Source organism: Scomber scombrus, chromosome 9 (assembly GCF_963691925.1).
Source record: "Scomber scombrus chromosome 9, fScoSco1.1, whole genome shotgun sequence".
Lineage (NCBI taxonomy): Eukaryota > Metazoa > Chordata > Actinopteri > Scombriformes > Scombridae > Scomber > Scomber scombrus.
The window spans coordinates 26857970-26878023 of NC_084978.1; positions in this window are offsets into that span (position 1 = coordinate 26857970).

Sequence of the window (20054 nt, forward strand, 5' to 3'; positions counted from 1 at the left end):
TGTCAGGAAAACATAAAAATAATTTAGCCTTCTGGGAAAATATATAATATACTGTTGTTTTTCTGTCAAAACCTGGGAGCCTCCTCACTGATGCTACTCCAGGATTCTTTCCACCATCAAATGGGGTTAACTGTAGCTTAAGAGGTAGACCAGGACCACTAACCGCAGGGCTGGCAGCTTGATCCTCACCTCCTCCTGTCTGCGTTGAAGTGTCCTCGGGCAAGATACTGAACCCCCTTGGTCAGGCCAGCTTGCTGCCATCAGTGGGGTGTGTGTGTGTGTGTGTGTGTGTGTGTGTGTGTGTGTGTGTGTGTGTGTGTGTGTGTGTGTCAATGAGTGGCAAAAACAAGTCTAATACATCTCTAGGTTCAGTGTAACTGAGAAACCTGGGCGACAGTCGGCTTTTAAATAGATTGCTGTCCCTTTCCCTGAAGGGCTACAGCTGTTTTCACAGATGTATGCCATTAAAATGATTATGTTTTCATATTTACATACATGCCTGCATAACACCAGCCCACGCAGAAAATAAATGCACTGATGAAAGCAAAGAGGCGAATGTATCACATTTCTAGTTATTTAGACCCATCATCACACCATGATCACAGTCACAGATTCAGGCTGCTGTTTTAGCTGCCTTCTTTTGAAGGAAGGTGCACAACATGTAAAAAATCTCTGCTTAGGACATACAGCATATAGTCAAATCTATCTATTTATTTGTAGCCTGGCCTTGGATCTAGTTTCTGGTTTGACTGAAAAGATCTGCCCTAATGCACAGGATGCAGGTTGTACTCTCTAATATGTAGGTATATTTTTTGAAAATTCTCATTCACCTACTTTGCCTAAGTAACTTTAACCTTGCAGTCTACCACCTCTGCAGTATGTGGAAGTGGGTGCTGTGACAAAGTCAGGACATCCCATCTTGTTTTAAAGGTGCTTTCACCAAGGAGAATAGATCCTGGCTGACCATGACTGGGGAAAGTCAAACTCCGCTTCCAGCCTTCACTACATGAGGAAAATTAAACTTTTTGAGGAAGACTCCACCAGCACAGCTGCCAGAATGAAAGTTCACGTACAACACATCGGAGCTCATTAAAGGCATGTTGAAAATGTTCAGAATTGTTTCAGATACTGCCTGTTAAAAGTTTACACCCCTTTGAGGTCACACCACATCCTGTGTAACCTGAACGCAAAACTGAATAGTAACTGTATAGGAAACTGTATAGGAAATGCAATGTATGTGTCATGTTTAGTAAAAAATTGGTCTACGGAGCAAGATATGGACAAATGAAGCACTATTTAAACATTGGATGTAAAACAAAAATATAAATCACAGCAGTGAGTCATTAGATAGACACATGAAGGCGACCTAACAAACCAACATGAACACGTCATTATAGTAGACAGCAGCTTTTCCCATGCAGATCTGTGGAAAACCTTTCCCAGCGCTTCAACACAACTTGACTGACTGTCGTTGCTCACAGTCCAGAATTTCTCCACCTTTGAATCTAGAAGCCATCAATAGGTGAACATCACATTCCTATATTTACTGTAACAATACATTGCGCATTTCCCTAATAGTTAGTAATCCTCCACAGTATTGCACATTTTAAGGCCATTTTTCATTTGTAAGGCACAGATGGGTTCATGTAAACGTCACAAGATGATATGCTGTCACTAATTGCTGCAGAAATGTGGTTCCACCAATTGAACTACAGGACCTATGACATTGTCTACTCTAGCCAATGACACAACTGGGAACCAGTCTCTGGTCTGTGATGGGTGATACATTAGGATAACAAAGGAAGAAACAACCATACTGGGGCAGCTCCAATAGTAAAGTTACATTTAGCACATAACTATCAGGGTCTCAGTTGTTGCTTGATCTGTCTCTCACAATCTTTCTCCACTATCAGCTAAAAGCAAAGAAGCAAACCATCATCTATTTTCACTGCAAGAACTATATTTAACACAGATTGTGGCCATCAATATAGCAGATTTTCTGAAAAATGTGAAAAGGGCAACTTACAGCTTTAAAGTTCATTTTCAGAACACAGCACTATTTCACCTCCTGCAGCTCTCCCCACTAGGCTCGATAACATCTGCAGGCCAAAAGTCTCTGGCCCTCACACAAGGCTGTGGGATATCTTTACTCAACATCCCCGGATTGGATGGTGCAGCCAGGAGCCGCCGTCTACCTCAACACTATCAAAACAGCTTTCGTCTCTCTGCAGGACCTTTCCAGCTGTGCACAGACAATCATTTGTAAGTCCTCTACTGGACACCAGCAGCTCCTGTCTGCCTCCATCTGGGCAGATTTGCTCGGATGGCAGATGGTGCCTCAATATTTGTGCCTGTTGCATAAAAACAAGATGTTTAACAGACTTTGAAAAAATGATTCTGGGCTAAATATGCTTCCAAAGAGCAAAGCATGTGCACTTCTTCTGGCCTTCAATCTCATTTTGAAAATCAAATTAGAAATGAATAACATGCAGGCGCATGAATATATTACTAGCACTTAACTGTAAAGAGATTTTCATGGTGAAAGACAACATATAGATTTTGACTATAAATATTGGATGAATGAGTATTTTCTCCTTGAAAGAATCCATCCTTCTCAGTGTGGTAATTGCTTGTGTCCTCTTAAGCAGATATGTATATAATAACCTACCTCATTTGAAACCATTTACTAATGGCCTTTGAAATGTATATAATGTACATGCCTAACTGTAATTGACTTCCCATTGGCAAAGAGATGGAAGAGAAATAGAGAAAAGATAATGACCAACTGGAATAAGGATGATTGAAGAGACTGTAAAGAACATATCACAGCAGGGAATTTAATTAATTTCCATACTTTATTCTCTTCGCACAGCTAGGTCATGAGAAGCCTGTAGCAGTGCTTTAAGGGAGGAAAGTAAGTACATTGGTTAGCTGAAAAACATATTTTCCTTTCAGAAACCATATTTGAATGCTTGAATACTTCAATCGATATTTTGGTCGCAGAACAAAGCGTAAACACATTTACATATTATCACCATGTAAAGTTGTTAAGGTTACTTACACTGACCAGACAGAACAACTTTGGCATTTATTTTCAGTTATGTTTCTGGTCACCTGACAAATCTGAGTCCAATATAAACTCTTGTATTAGCTTTGTTTTGGTCTCCACCAACTTCTGAGGAAAATATCTGACTCTAAATGCTCAACTGTGTTCACCAGCTAACTATTAGCACTATGTGCCATTTGTTATGCTGGGCAGGTAGCTTATAGTTGAGTAGATTGATGACAGCAGTGAGTGAACCATATCGCCAAAACTATGAGCTGAAAGGTGCTAAAAGACTTTGTAAGTGGTAATTCTGTACAGTTTCGTCACTATGAGAGACACTTTTCTTATTGCATGTACACATTCGATCCATTGTTAATGTAAAAGTATTTGTCAGCAGCTTTAAGAATTGCAGACATGTTGAGAAAAATGGTGAAATATATTTGTGGGACCAGTAAAGAAGATATCCTGATATTCAGCTTAAGCTCAATATTATGAAAAGTAAAGCCCTGAGCCCTGAGTAGACATGTATGACATTTATTGGTCACCACAGATATATTGTATGTCAATGTTTTAGAAATGTCTCCTGTCCACACCAACAGGCAATTGTAATGGACCTATGTGTTGCACTTTTTATCTTCTGTTGCCTTTGGATGTATTGCAACCCACATTACACTGCTGCAATGCACACAATTAATACACTGTTAATAAAAACACAAGCTTTTAAGAAAACGGAGGCCTCTGACATATATTAGACAAGAAGCTAACCAAGTACCTCTATAAGAACTGAGAAAGTACCTCTACCTTCAGTTTCCAAGAGTGTGACACAAGTTAGATCCATCTTTGCTACTAATCTTTAAGATTCTTCTGACCAACTACACTTTCTTTAAAGACAAGTTATAGTTGCCAGTGTAGTTACTCAGCTCTATATTACCACATCCTCATTTCATGAGTTTCTGTCTTGACTGATTTTTGTTTTCTCCTGTTTGTTCTATTTTACCCTCCCAGAGAGACAAGGTGAATGTTTCGTGTCACCTTTTGGAAATATAATGCACATATCTGCACATCTTAATCTGGAATGTCACATTTCAATGTTTCATGGCAGTGGGGAATGAAGTCAGGCTGTTTAAATGTCAGTCGTATTTGTGTGGAGAATGGTAGATATTGACAAGATTTCAACCACACCAATTTTAGTTTTCAGCTTCTGAATTTCAAGCTGCACTAATTCGCTCCACGTCGTGCCTGACAACAAACCCTTACCTGTTCTGAAATCATTGTGAATGACAGCCTATGGTGGCTTATTGTGTTAATAAACAATGGCTCAGAGGTTGCCCGTGGTAAAACCCATAGAGAACCATCACCTGACTGTGAAGTTCCCCTCGGTTGCTCTGCGGGGCACTATATGGCGCTCTCGACTCAGTTTGGTACCAGGAACGACCTTTTCCATTACTATAGTACCTACTCAACGTGGGTGGGGTCGTCATAGCACGGCTGAACAAAACTGCCATGACTTCGTTTTATACGCAACACAAACACATAAACAATGGAAGCGATGGTATACTTGCTGCTGTATGTGGCTTTTGTCACACACAAAGCAAGAGAGAAAGCCAAATCGCTTTAACGCTGTTGACGGGGTTTGATTCTTGTGTCGGACGCCTCCTGACTCTTCTGACCAGTCAGTGGCCGGCAGTATGTTGACGTCACATTTAGTATCGACTCGGCTCGCTTGGAACCTCGCCAGAGCAGGTACCGGAAAAGTACCAGGTATCAGGTACTATCCCTAATGGAAACGCAAAAAAAAACGAGTTGAGCCGAGTAGTGCTAGAACTGTATCTTGGAAAAGCACTAAAAGTTTGCTGCTATGGAGTTTTTCCCACAAGTGATCAATATAAATATATAAATAAAGATTAAAACTACCTTAAAGCTGGTTCAAGCATTCATTTGCACCTTTGTCACAGGGTCATATTTTTGGCGGCAGTAAGAAGGAGTCTGTCTGCTGTTAGATTTATTTTCTTTATCGTCGGTGAAGATCAATAGATATAATTTATCTTGGATGAAAGTTCAATGTCATCATCATTTATTGCTCCCTCTGTGTCAATGAAAAAATAAACTATTTTTGATTTAGTGAAACTTTAAAACAACAATATCCACAAGAAGTTTATTGCAGAGTTGAATACAGGTGTATTTTACAGGGGAAAGGGGCCTGTGGGCTTTGTAATAAGTTTAGTTTTGCTAACACAGTGTTTTTAGTGTTTTTTTCAGTAACCTGATATCATTAAATGTTCTCTGCCAACGCTATGCTTGTGTCCTGAGGAATGCCTTGAGGTGAAGATAGATCTCCCCTCCTCTTCCTTATCCACTATTCTCTCTCACACACACTATCTGCAATATATTTTTGATTGCAGTATCTTATACTCCATGATGACAATGGGCTTTAGTTAGGTGATAGTAGGTGATAGGAAGTTTCAGGGCATCCTCGTTCTTGTACTTTCACTTGGAAACTTTAGAACACTTTTCTGTTTGAATCCATGCAGGCATCTACAGTACGTTGCTCAAAGCTATTCATATGTTTTATCATGAGTTAAAAAATACATGTTGACTCTGGTAGTGAATAAAGTTTTTCTCTGTCTTCAGATTGAGGCATAAATAGCTGATGAAGGATAAGGCCTGGTAAAGTGTTATCATTTTATTAAGTGACAAGCTCAGAACACATATCACACATCTTGACTAAAGTAAGAAAACTGCCGCTGGTTCAGTAGGATGATGAATTCACTTCACGCTGCTCTCCATCGGTCTATTTTTGAATTGCAGCTTCACAGTGCTTTTTTCAGTTAAAGGTGCAGTATGTAGAATTTGGTGGCACCTAGTGGAACAGACTTGACAAAAATGGAATGTAACACTCATAAGTATTTTTTAATGAGAATGAAAATAAGAATTGTGTTTTTGTTACTTTAGACTGAGCCCTATATATCTATATATAGGGAGTCCTTTTCGACAGAGCCTGTGATGTTGCACAGCCATATTTCTACAGCAGTCAAGAAAGGACAAATCAAACACTGGCTTTAGAGAGGCCTTTTGCATTTTTTGAGAGTGTTGGGTCCACTGTAGGTTTTCTTACACATTTATAAGATGAGGGACAGAGGAGGGATACTCAGTTGGTTGCAATCTGCAACCTCACCACTAGATGTCAATAAATCCTACACACTGGTTCTTTAACTTCTAAGCGGCAGAGCATTTTTTTGTCACTTTGCACCTGCCTAATGTTGTTTTTTATTTGGGTTTTACCATCTCATGAGACTGCACATTCTACGTTCTCTGCATACTGGATTTCATGAGGCGGTGAGTGAGTGAAATGTTCAGGATGATACGTAGCATGACACGGATTAGGGTTAAATTGATTGATTAAATCCTTATACTCTCAAAATATTATATTCACATATTATATGTCATACTTTTACTAATAAACTCATAATATGGCAACTAGAGGTAACAAACTAAAGTTAAATATTTATATGAACATTATATGAGCAGCTTTTACAATGTTGAAATCAAAATGGAAAACTACATAAAAATAAAGTCTCAAAAATCTGATACGATACTTGTTGCAAGCTTTAAGGTGAAATGTTTTGGTGAAGAACATAAAAATCACGTCTTCTTTCACTTCCTTCTCCACATGTGTGAAAGACCTGATGTCTCTGAATATATTTGTTCTAGTCATCTTTCCATTCCTCTCTCATCATATTCCCTCAAATCCATCTCATTCTTTGCTCTCGTGTGTCTCTGCATACTGTGACATACCTACATGAATTAATGAATACGATGAGGGAGGAAATAGATCATATATTATTCCGTCATTCCCTTTCCGTCACCTCGTTTCTGTCATTTCTGTTAAGTGAACCTATGCGGATCCATGATTTGAGAATTCCTTCCATTTTTATCTTGCTAACCCCTTCTGATTTCCTTCTCTGCTCTCTCCTGAGCTCCTTCACTCTTCATTTAATGTGCTTATGTGTGCATCTATGATCAGATAATTGTCTTTTGTCATGCCGCTCTGGCTGCTTCAGCTTGTGTAATTGTGCATGAAATAATGGTTGGAGCGAACCCTCCAATAACTGACTTGACTGACTGACTTCACTCATTGTGCATTGGATGTGCTGCTGCCTCTGCAATAAGAAAATAATTGACATGTTTTCATATGACACATTCAGTAGCTTTCCAACTTAATCTTATTGTAGCTTTACTCAAAAAAAATGTCAATGGAGAGACTCTTGATGCTTATCTCTTTATTGCTCATGCTCCTCAGGAAAGGCTTAAAAGCATGCGTGATGTTCTGTGCTGTTTAATTCTGCTGAAGGGTGAGATTAAACACACCTAGGAAAAAAACACACATTCACATCTTTTGCCTGAGTCATCTGTAAAAAGGCAGAATGAACACACACACACGGATCTGCAGGTTTTTGCAGACTGGTGGGAGGAGGGAGTGTGGGATGGGGGGTGGGGCAGTCACTTTCTTTTCATCTCCTCTCTAAAGAAAGGCATTAAATGTAACTGCTGCTGTTGGCATTTCATTTTTATGAAGTGCCGCTCACTCATTCAGTGAGTCGTTTTTCAAAAGCACATGTATGGAACACCTCAGTGCCCATACGTAGGCAGGCTGTCTGTGTCCACTACTCATATATACATGTAGAAACAGGGTCGAGGTTTCTGGCACAACTTCACCTATACTTTCAAGGTGTTTGGAGAAGGGAAAAAAGTCCAAATAAGTCACAGCTCCAGCAACATTTGTTGTATAGAACAACTTTATTAATAGAGCAACGTGTTTTGGCTTACGGCCATATGATTGGTATAATCCCCTTACTGTTACCTTGTACGGAAATTTGTGGGAATGTGCAATATGTGTACTTATTATATTTATGTATTTATTGAGGCAACAGGTAGCATTGTATCTATCATAAAACACATTAAAAGCAGTATTTACATGAGGTAGTTAAAAAGCTGAAAACATGTAAAAGGTTATACCCAGCCCATCTTAGTCGATAGCCCATTGGCTGATACATGTCTGGATGCACATAATTGGTTATTTTTTGTATATTTTTTTATGTTTTAAATTCTGTTTTTTTAAATGCCCTATTTAAATACTGCTTGTAATGTGTTTTCCCCTTCACACATCAGGTAATTATTTGGAGTATATCAGGGCCTAATACTGTGAACACACCAAAGAGCGGCGAAAACTGTCCTGCTGTGAGCTGTCATGCGGTCTCTATGGAAAAGCTGTGGCAGCTGCACTTCGCCATGACAACAATTGTCTGTGGTGAAAAAAGTTGGGAGTAGTATTTAGTTCATTCTTTTTTTTTTGTGATCAATTTTTTATTCATTTGTTTATAATTCACAAGAGCGGAGTAAAATCATTATACTCATATATATGACATTCAGCAAAGTGGAAGAGTCACCATGCCCACAACACATATTAGACAGGAATGAATGGACACACCCATTCTCAGGCATATTCCAACTGCTGTCCAAACAGTTGTGTATTAAGCATGATTTTTGCTGTTTAAAAAATGAATAATAAAAGTCCCCAGTGGAAATTATGCCCTACCTGACACACTATTTGTTCCTGGAGCAAGTGTTTGAAAGGCGAAGCATCACACACTAGGTGAACAGAAACTAGCTTTAAAAGAAGAGAACTTTTTGGAAAGTCATTTTGTCCTCAAACTTGTTCAGAAAGTTCCTAAGACGTCCGGATATCGCGCCCCCCCCCCCCCTCCCCCCACTTCCACAGCATTCATTCTCCTCAAGCTCATCATCCTATTTCCAGCCGCTGTAATTTCCCTCAGAGGTATTTGTAATATTGGCAGGGAAGCCAATGAAGCAGGAAGATTTTGTAGTCAAGGTTGCAGGCTTTAAGAAAGAAAATGAAACAATACTGTTGATGAGAAGGGGGAAAAATACGTTAAATTCATAATTCATCCACCTGCAACAAATTGCAACCATTTTGCAGGTGGATGAATTACAATTACAAAGCCCTACAACTGAAGTGTGTTTCATCATTGTGTGTTTTTCACATGGTAAGTGTGGAGGTTCTTGTGAAGGCAATTCTTAAGGTTTTTTTCTCTGCAAACAGACTCAGAGATGCCGTCCATTGTCCATAGAAATTACAGTATGTTCATATTGGACAGTTCTCAACTCCACAATTTACTTCAAATAACAATGTTCAGCGCCAATGCAGGAAGTAATGTAACCTTTATCTAGAGGGGAGGAAATGATGGTGTGGACATCAGAATGTTGGTTAATGGATGTATTAATGGATGGATGGATAAAGCAACACTAGTCAGCCTTGCTGTCAACTGACATATTGCAACGAAAAAATCCTTTACTGACCAAAATATAATTCTACATACACTAACATGATAGAATAGAAGGAGAGTCAGTAAAACTTTAACACCATATGTCCAACTTCAAACAATGTCAGTTATTACATTACATATTGTACATTATTAATAAAAAAAAATATATATTAAAATGCTTCCATAGTTTAGAAAGACATTTTTGCATGTGAAATCATTGTAGCGTGAAATATGGATGGAGTGGGATCAAAATGTTATCACTGACACTGAAAATGCAAAAAAGTAATCTGGAGTTTGTAGAAATGTCCAATGTTGTTTTTTTTGGGCAGGTCACAGTAAGGAATGGAGGACACTACTTGCTTAGCCAGTGTGACATGAATAGCCTCTTAGCTGATAATGTTAAGTGTGGCAATACTGTGGTAAAAAAAGAATGAATGTCATGTCCATGTACCATACGATAAGTCCATACCTGGACATGAAGATGTTGATAATTACGTTAATGTACGATAAGTCGATAATTATTGTGACAGCCCTGCTCGGGATTATGAAAATTAGTCTTTCTGGTTAACTCTGGCATATTTTCGAAAATCATACACTGTTATGACCAAGTAGCTACAATAAAAGGAAGATTTATTTAGTCAAATCAACTAAATATTAATGTATAAGGTGTGGATGTCAGTATGATCAGTGCAGTATGATCATGTGCATGAGTAAAAAGTGTGCATTAAAGCAAGAGAAATAACTAAGGCAACATAATTAAAGTGAGCCAGCAGTAGTATCTAGAGGGGAGAGCAGAGAGCTGCAAACAGAAGCCACAGCTGCAGCCCAGACTTTAACGACCTGGCAACCCTGTGGACCCTCAGGTGTTGCCAGTTGCCCTAATGACCACCTGCAGAAACAGAGCAGGCAGGTCAATCACGAGGCCAAACACAGATGACACAAGGGTTCATCACACTGTCCCTGTCAAATAAAGTAACCAGCTTCTTTACCAGGTTGACAGGAGGAGCTGGAGATCAAACCCCCAACTCTGCCTTTAATGGACGACCTGCTCCAACTGCTGAGCCACAAGGTCCACATGAAAACACATTTCACTGTCAATCTCTGACTCAGAGTCCACACAGTGCGGTTAATGTTTAATGTTGACTGTGAACTCTGTGTCGACCTCCGACTTCGACCATATTTTCTTCAGTCAACTTGCAGACTACGGTGGGGAGTGTAGCTTTTTTATTTGCTCTTCATCTGCTGCACCCTGTCTATCATGTGGTTCATCGCCCTTCCCTATCATCTTCAGGTCCATCGCTGCCATCATCATTATTATCATAACCATCGTCATGGACCAGGGTCCATGACAGAGTTCCATGCTCCCAGCTCCCTGGACTCATTGCTTACCCTGCTGCATCTTGGACAGTCCCCACTACTCTGACCCTCTTCCTCCATTGGTCCACAGGTGTATGTATGGCAGGTACCAATCCAAACCCAACAATCACTTCAGATGTTGTGCTTCCTCTTATCTCTGATTAATACAGAAAAATTTGCAGTAGAAAACCAAAATAATCCAAAAAAGAAAGCAGCCATAGTTGCCTAAATACTGCTCATTTTTTTAAACCATTTTATTCTATTCTGAATGAAGGAACATAATCTAGTTAAGTCTGGCAACCATCTTGCCTTCTCTGCTCAGTCAGAAACCATTTAACTCATGTCACATGACCAATAGTCAAAGAGAGGAGGGAATAGCCAGTTTAGAAAGACGGAGGATGAAAGTGGCCACAGTACATTCAATCATCCCCCTCACACACACACACACACACACACACACACACACACACACACACACACACACACACACACACACACACACACACACACACACACACACACACACACACACACACACACACACACACACACACACTAATACTATGAGTAAACCCCCTTCCCCTCCCGACCTCTGTCACAAACACATACTATAGTTACCGCTTACATATACACTACTGTACACTGCTACACACACACACACACACACACACACACACCTGCACACACACATTCACAAAGGCTATTAGGGGTCCCTACCTGCTCTTAACTTTCAGGAATGATTGATAGAGCCTTCACCGCAACACACAGGCTGTTTAGTCATACTGATTGCCTTGTATGTGTGTATGTGTGTGTGTGTGTGTGTGCGTGCGATCGTTCCATGTGTTTTTTTTTTTCAAATGGCTACTGCAGGAAGGGAACTAGGGGTCTTTAGTGTCACTGTTTTTATAAAGTGAATGTATGTGTTTAAGAGATGTCCTAAAAAAACTGCAGAGTGTGCAGAGTTTGAAAAATGGATGTGCAACCGTGTGTGTGTGTGTGTGTGTGTGTGTGTGTGTGTGTGTGTGTGTGTAAAGTTGCAATATCACGTTAGAATGATGACCGGTGCCACTCTGTGACTTAAGGGTGTGCAAAAAGAACACACACACACACACACACACACATACACATACACATACACACATACACATACACACACACACACACACACACACACACACATTTAAGGAAAGAGTCTCATGTCCCATTCATCTGCTTTTCCACACACAGCTGCTTAGCAATACTGAGAAAACAGAGAGGAAGAAGGTAGAGAGACAGAGAGTGAAAGAAGAAAATAGAGACAGAGAAGGAGGCAGAAAAGAAACAAATGATGAAGAAGACATAATTAGAAGGTTTGTTTGTATTTCCATCTGCATTTCAACCGAGTTTTGACACAAAGTAAGAATACAAATCCACAATCTTCCCAAAAGTCAAAGCAACAATAGATCACAAATACCTGGGCGGGTTGTCCCATTCTGTGTTTGTTAATGTCGGCCATATTTCATATTTTCATTCTAGGAATGCAATTGGTGATATCATATAAACAGGCTTTTTAATTTGGTTTTTACTCACACTCACACTGTAGGTTGGCTGAGCATTATGGTCTTTTTATGGCGAGTGTCCCATTCTAATAAACAATGATGTAATGTAACAGCAGAAGCAAACAGAACAAACTGATAAACAGAATCCAGGGTCAGGTAAGGAGTGATTATTCAGAAGGTGTGGAGGTGGAGAAGTGATAACTTTTTTCTTTTTTCCCCCCAGACGACTGCTTCCAGTGCAGCAGAATATGAGATATATGTCAAGTTTCTGAGGTCATCAGATGTTAAAGAGACATCATTTCAAGCAACTCTTCAATCATTAACGGTATAGTTTGATATTTTGGGAACACACTTGTTTGTGTTTTCTCCAAGAGTTGGCTCTCCTGTTGTCTTCCCGTCGACCATGCAACTGTAGTCCTCCCGGGTCAATATTGACCTGGTCTGGTTTGACTGTTTATAAAGCATAAGATATACATGATAACCCAATTCTGTGTTTAGACCTTTTTAGCCAACTTCAGTCCAGCTTATTACTAAAGGTTTTCCATTTATTTTTTAGAAATGATTGTCACTAGGCCTCATTTAAAGAAACTATACCTAATTTCTGAGTTCTCCATGGTCAACATTGACCAACAGGACAACAGGAAGGTTAAGTTTGTATTCCCAGGTCAAGCAATCACAAACTACAAGCCATAACTAATCTAGAAACTATTTTCAAGAACTATTCTACAGCTGTTTTTACTGTGTAACAATATTAAAACACTGAAATGCTGAAAAAGAAGGTCAATGAGCTGATTTGACCAGGCAGAAGTCAACACCCGGGTCAGAATTGATCCTATAGGACAACAGGAGGGTTAGACATGACTACTGACATCACGCAAAGTAAGGAGCTAGAGCTGGAAGTAATTAGCCTAGCTTAGCTTAGCTTAGCATTAAGACTGGGGGGAAACAACTAGCCGTACTCTCTAAAAAGTTTTTTTTTTTTAAACACTGCCGACAATTCAACAACTGTCAATGTCAAGAAACTCTGACAGAACAGCACAGATAAAACAAACAAGATACTATGTGTTTAATACTAGTTTCCCACTGAGATTAATGTCTCATCTACAGTAACCCACAAGCAAATATTTTAATGTTTTCAGTTGATCTATTCCTTTAGGAGGTAATTCCACTTTATTATGAATTGGGTTTTGTTTTCATAGTTGTGATCAATGTTTTCTGTCATTTACATTTGACGTTGAACTTTAAACTCACTAAGTTAATTAGCAACATTGCTATGGAGCTGCATTGAAGTCCAATGGGACAATAAAGTAGCTGTGAGACAGTCAAAGAAGTAAACAAGACAAATTATATACTATAAATCTTTTCATTTTGAGCTAAAATCCAAAATGTCAATAATGATTCATAACTACACCAACAGTCTGGTTAATAACTTTAGCATTAGAGTTTTTTTTCTATCCTGGAGGTTTGTTTAAAACAGTTTTATTCTCCTATAACTCACTGTGTTTTCTTTCCATATCTCTTTGGCGATCTCTCCTCATTCCCTAATCTGCAATTAACTCAGGTACTATAACACTACAGGGCCAAAATAATTCAAATTAGAACCGTTATATTTTATGTTCTGATAACATCAAGAGTTCTGTATTCTGCATTTATTAAAAAAAAAAAAAAAAGGTTTCATTTATTAGTGACGTCTTCAACAAATGTTATCATCCACCTTTACGTCTCCATCTGTTTTCTCTAAAGAGGAGTCACCTGCTGACGCCCTGTGGAAATGTTCTATTTGTGTGTAGGTTTACAGCTGTTTGCTCATCTTTTATAATCTCTGTCTCTTCCTGGAACTCTTTCTTTTGGTTTTTTTTGGTGTTTTCAATAATGAATGTGGTGAGTTCCTCCTCTCTGTCTCTTCAGTCTCTCTCCACCTGGACGGTGGTGACTGCAGGTGTCTGACTGACACATGGGTTGAATAATTCACTCAGTCCAAATGAGATCTCCCTGGCCTTAATGAAGCCATTAATGAGACTCCGTGGATTCAGTCTGCTGCCGAACACCTACACTGACACATCTGTGCACACAGACACAGACACACAGACACAGACACAGACACACACACACACACACACACACACACACACACACACACACACACACACACACACACACACACACACATATATACACAAAGGGCCCACACACGTGAATGTTGTCATGTACAAAAAAGACAAACATGCATACACAATGATACATGCAGAAAAAACATGCATGAACACACACACACACACACACACACACACACACACACACACACACACACACACACACACACACACACACACACACACACACACACACACTAGTTGAAATTCTTATAATTCCCTGTTTAAATTACAAAATACATGACAGTGGCTCCACTGAGCAGGACCAGATACGTTTCTTAATACAATCCCAAATAATTAAAGTTTTCAGTTACCACTCCCTTTAAAAAAAAATTAAATAACTTCTCAATATACTGTATATCTTTATAAAATGTAAAACATATAGAAAAGACACTGTATTTAAAATGCAAATGATGAATTAAGTTAAACAAAGTTCAAAAGTTTTAGTTTGTATCAAATATCTTTGGAATGACCCTTTAAATTCACTTCTACAGATATGAGCTTTGAGTTGTATGTTTTTCAAATATCTATACTTATGTAATGGGCCCAATCACTCACTCTGCAGATTAAACAGTGTCCCTTTGACATAAAAATAAAGCAATGCAATTTTAGTTGGGAGGGCAAGGGCAGCCGAAGGACTGACTGTGGCTCTGTGGAAGTTGGTTCTCAGAGTTCTAATGAAGTGAAGATACAGCATACTCAATAAAAATGAAAATGAATGAGTTCATAGCTAAAACGCTACTATAAGTGATTGTTATTTGTGATTGTGGACTGTACATTACACAAACACCCCACTAATAACAAGGCTGATTTATTTCCCTTTCTTACATCTAATAATTAAATTACAGCTGACTTCCTTTCATTCCTCTTTCCTTTCTTCTCTCTTCGTACTTTCCTCCTTTGACCATCAGAACATGTTTTCTTCCCTATTCCTCTCCCTTCCTCCCTTCCTCCCTTCCTCTCTTCCTCCCTCCCTTCCTTCCTTCCTTCCACTCCTTCTTCTGTCTCACTACACATATATCCTTATTAAGACATTTACTGCTCAGTCTCTTTATTCTCTAAAGCAAAGTGAAGCATACATCTGATTAGGTTTGACTTCAGTCCATATTACATTTTATAAAGCCTGTGTTAAATGGAATGGGGGGAAAAAGGGTTTTATGTGCTTCTCAGCTGCTCACAATCACAAAATGTAGAACAAAGTATCGCTCTGATTGTACAAATGTTACAGGGGTAAACAAACATGTACAGGATAAGGCTGAGAATAGTCTATTTATATTATTATTTTTTAGTTCCATCATCAGAAAACTATTACAAACACATCAGGGAGCCAGACTGTTGCACTGGGCGACGTGTTCCTTCACTACAATCATTATGAACTCTGTTGTTTATTTTGTGCTGTAAATACATTCTACTGCAGGTTCATCTGAAAATAGTCCCAACAAAAAAGTACAATTTCCTCTTGTTTGAGTTATGATTGTTAAAAACTACAGTGACCAGCTCTTTCAGGAAATCACCTAATCTTTTTTTTTCTTTTCTTTAATGAAACTATTTTGTATTTGTGAGATTATTTTTAGGTTTTCAGTCTGAAAAGAGGCTAAGTACGAAAAATAGAAAGTAGTGAGAGACAGACTAATACAATGTTGTTGGTTTGTTTCCATGAGATTTGTTGATAATTATAAAAATATAGAATAATATGTATTGAATATTTCAAGGTTTTGGTGGAAACAATGGAAACCAAGGATGCTGCCTGATGAAGACAAAGCTATGAATATTATCTGAGATTTAGCAATATGTAAATATGGGATCACTATTTGGCAAGCAGCTGGTCACCGTGCCCCCTTTTTTTTGCTATTGAGTTATAACAGCTTATTAATGATTTAGAGTTCACAACCTAATTAACAAGCCAATTATAAACCATTCACAAAGCCTTAATGATGGTAGACTTATTGTAAAGTGGTACCAAATAGAAATAGTTTCTCCCACTGGTTGAACTGCAAACAAAGTATTTTTTTTTAACAGTGCAGACCAACTTTCTTTATATCCAAAATATGTTTTGTAGTAAGAAACACAATTTTAACTGCAGTAGACGCTCACCTGTCATTGTGTTCAAGTCAAAAAACAAAAGTGACCTCTCCTGCCTCTTTATTCTCTTTTTTTTCTTCTTTCCCTTTGAAGTACCCTAATTTCCTCCGATCCCCTCCTCTGCATGCTCTTATGCTCCCCTCTTGCCCTTCACACCCTCACTTGCTGTCCATCCAACACAAACACAAAAACAACATCCTCAAGTCCAAGAATGAAGTATTGATCTTTTCTCACTAGTCTCACTCACTACACTGTCTTTCTTACTGTCTGGACTCTTTTATTCCCCTCACACATGCTCTCTCTAACTACCACCTCTTCATAACTGAATAGGAACATTCAGTGTTCTTCTTGTCCTCTATAACACAGTTGAATAAGTGGATCCACAATCCCCCCCTTCCCTTCCCTTCCCTTCCCTTCCCTTCCCTTCCCTCTCCTTCACTACTTAATATGTAACTAAGTGAATAAATGAGAAATGCCTTGTTTAGGGGACTGAATCAATTTTCTGATGACATAGTTCAAGATACGAGCTGGAGCCACTAAGCTTATTAGGAGTTTGGCTACCTCTGGTGTTTGTGTGTGTATGTGTGTGTGTGTCTCTGTGTGTGTGTGTGTGTGTGTGTGTGTGTGTGTGTGTGTGTGTGTGTGTGTGTGTGTATCAGTATCTCGACAGTGGAGGATCTGGGTGGTGTTGTATGTGGTTGTATATTCAGCTCCTACATTACAGTCTCCATCACACAGAGACGTCATTTTAAGAGCAAGGATTCATTCCAAATAATTAAAGTCTTCACAGAATTATAGTTACGAACGATATATTCAATAGCTCATGACAGACTTCAATAAACTGTGATTATATCACAGTTGAGAGCCATTGTTCAGCCTGATACAAAGCCCCAAATGTGCCAAACAACGTGTTATAGACACATGTTCATAACGCATTGGTCTTATAAAGAAATATGCCCTCCTGGCTGCTTGCATATAGTGCAAGGTGTTGTTATGCAATGTATTGCATTCACAAGAAAGTAGTTCCCAGCTGCCTGCAGATGTTATGCAACGTTAGTCAACTTCTAAATTAACGTTCAAGCTAGTCAGCGATCTAACCAAAGTTTATTTATTCACATTAAGTTGAATGTTCCTATTAACTGTACAGCCATGGAAGAACTATCCAGCGTCACTAGGGTCATCAACCTAAGAAACCGCAATAGTTTAACTACTTTTACTACTTTGTTTGTTTGTTTTTAAGACATATTTTAACAGGGTTTCACTGAATCATTTACAAATGAATAATGTATATCAGTAAGGTTTTAATAAACCATGTTAATCATAGGTCTTGCAACCAGGGTTACTGACATATACAAAAATATAGAGATCATTACATTTTAAACATTTTAAACAATATAGAGTTGGGTTTCTCAGATTCCACTGGCTGTCCTCAGGTTATGATACGGGGTGATACATTTTGCTGAAATCATCTCACAATTTGGTATTTTCCCAAGCAAACCAGTGTTTCTCTACATCTGTTGTGTTTACAAATTCAGGATGTATTTCTATTATATTGGGACGATGTTCATTTCTTAGAGCTTGGGATTTAGGGCATGGGGTTAGGAAGTGTAGTTCTGATTCTACCTCTTGTCTGTCACATTGTGAGCTTTCCTATAGCTCTGGTGTGTTTCCTGAGTCTGTACATAGTTTCTTAAATCTTATTGTCAGATAATTTGCATATGTAGAGTCTCTTTTCAGGGCCAGACAACATTGTAATTTACTCTTTTTTGTTGTTGTTTCATTTCAATATGCTACATATTATTTGTATTTTTGACTGTTTATAATTTGGCTTGGTTTTTGTTTGGGTTGGTGTTGCTTTCCTGAGTCTGTCTGAGTTTATGGGGTTTAGGGGTCACTTTATTTTACGTGATTGTAAAATTGAATTGCTCTTTTTTATATTTTCAGTATGAGTAGGCATTGGCTAAGTTCTGCTCTGCACATATAATTTGGTGTCTTTCTCTGGACCTGCAGGATGTTCTTACACAAGTCAATGTGAAAATATTCTGATGATAGTTTTGTTCAATTTACGAAATTCATTATTTAGTTTTGGTCCCAAAATTTCACTGCCACAGAGAATTATTGGTTCTAATACAAATGAGAACATATTTAGCCAGATTTTGATTGACATGTTGATTTTAATTGATTAAAGTTTCCTGTGTATGTGATGTTGGCACCAAGACGTGTACATTTTATATGTTGTAATTTAGTGGTGTTCTAATAGAAACTGTGTGTGTTGTCCTGACTTCTTGACTGCTTCAAGATCACAAGGTATGTTTTGTTTGGGTTAAGTGTCAGGGCTAAGATCTTACAGGAGGGTGAGGTGCTGCTGTAGACCTTTTGTTAGTCATCTGCAAACACGAAACATGAGTTTATTTGAGCTTTTTCAATAAATGTTCTGAACAGTTATCAAGATATCTAAATCAAGATATTTCTGTTATTTATTTCTAATTCATTTTGAAAAAGATTTGAATTTAATGTGTCAAACGTTCAGCCTGCAAGGATGAGAACTGAGCAAGAGTCTAAATACCTATGAGAAGACCTGTAAAGTCCATATAACTTCTCAGAACATACTTAAACTGGCCTAAAAAAATCTGTTTGGTGAAAACTGTCTCAAAATTAAGATTCAATGAATGGGTTTTAATTGGGCAAACCTTGCGGAATACATGTTGATTAATTCCCCATGATGGTGGGGAGTATAAAAATGTGCATTTGATGCAAGTTTTTAATGTCATTCTGACTTTAGTATTAAAGTCATAGCAACTGCACTACCTGTTGTTGTTGCTCTATGTTGCACTTTACTCTCACTTTATGAGAACATATCAGTCCTGTGATTGTATGTCCTTTGTGTTTTACTGTGTACTGTACTGTATATGAAGAAATGACGAGTAAAAGGTCCTGACGTGACTTGGAATCAACACGTCAGGGCACTTCCCGAAAATCTGGAAGCCCTGATGCTTTTTTAATTGGTTGGAACTGTGTGTTATCATATCAATGTTCAGTGATGATTTGAGTCATTTTAAAGTGTCCACAGTTATTTCATTGTATATCAAGCCAATACCTGTAAGGAAGGCAGAGATGTAAAATAAATGACTGAACATTCGACCAGTCGTGTTGGTTTTCAATGGGAACCGGACAGGTTATAGATATGGAGGACTGCAGTACATTAAGGTGTCTCAAACCTGTCCTGTCAGATAGCTGGTACTGGACTGCTTGGAATTGTCACACAGTTCAAGGTATTTTTGCAGTTTTTCCATAACATGAAAGTAAATTTAACTTTGCCAATTTCGGCAGTAGGAGCTGACCTATATTTATCCCACTGCAAGATTCCCCTCTACCCTCACACAACACATTCAACCCTTGCTGTCACCTCGAAGCTCTCCCTAATATAGCTTACACAACTCCCTTTTTATTTTTAATTTAAAATAAGTAGATCATGTTGATGTGCCGTGCATTCAGAAATTACTCAGACAATTTGTTGTGTTATAGACTTGACTTG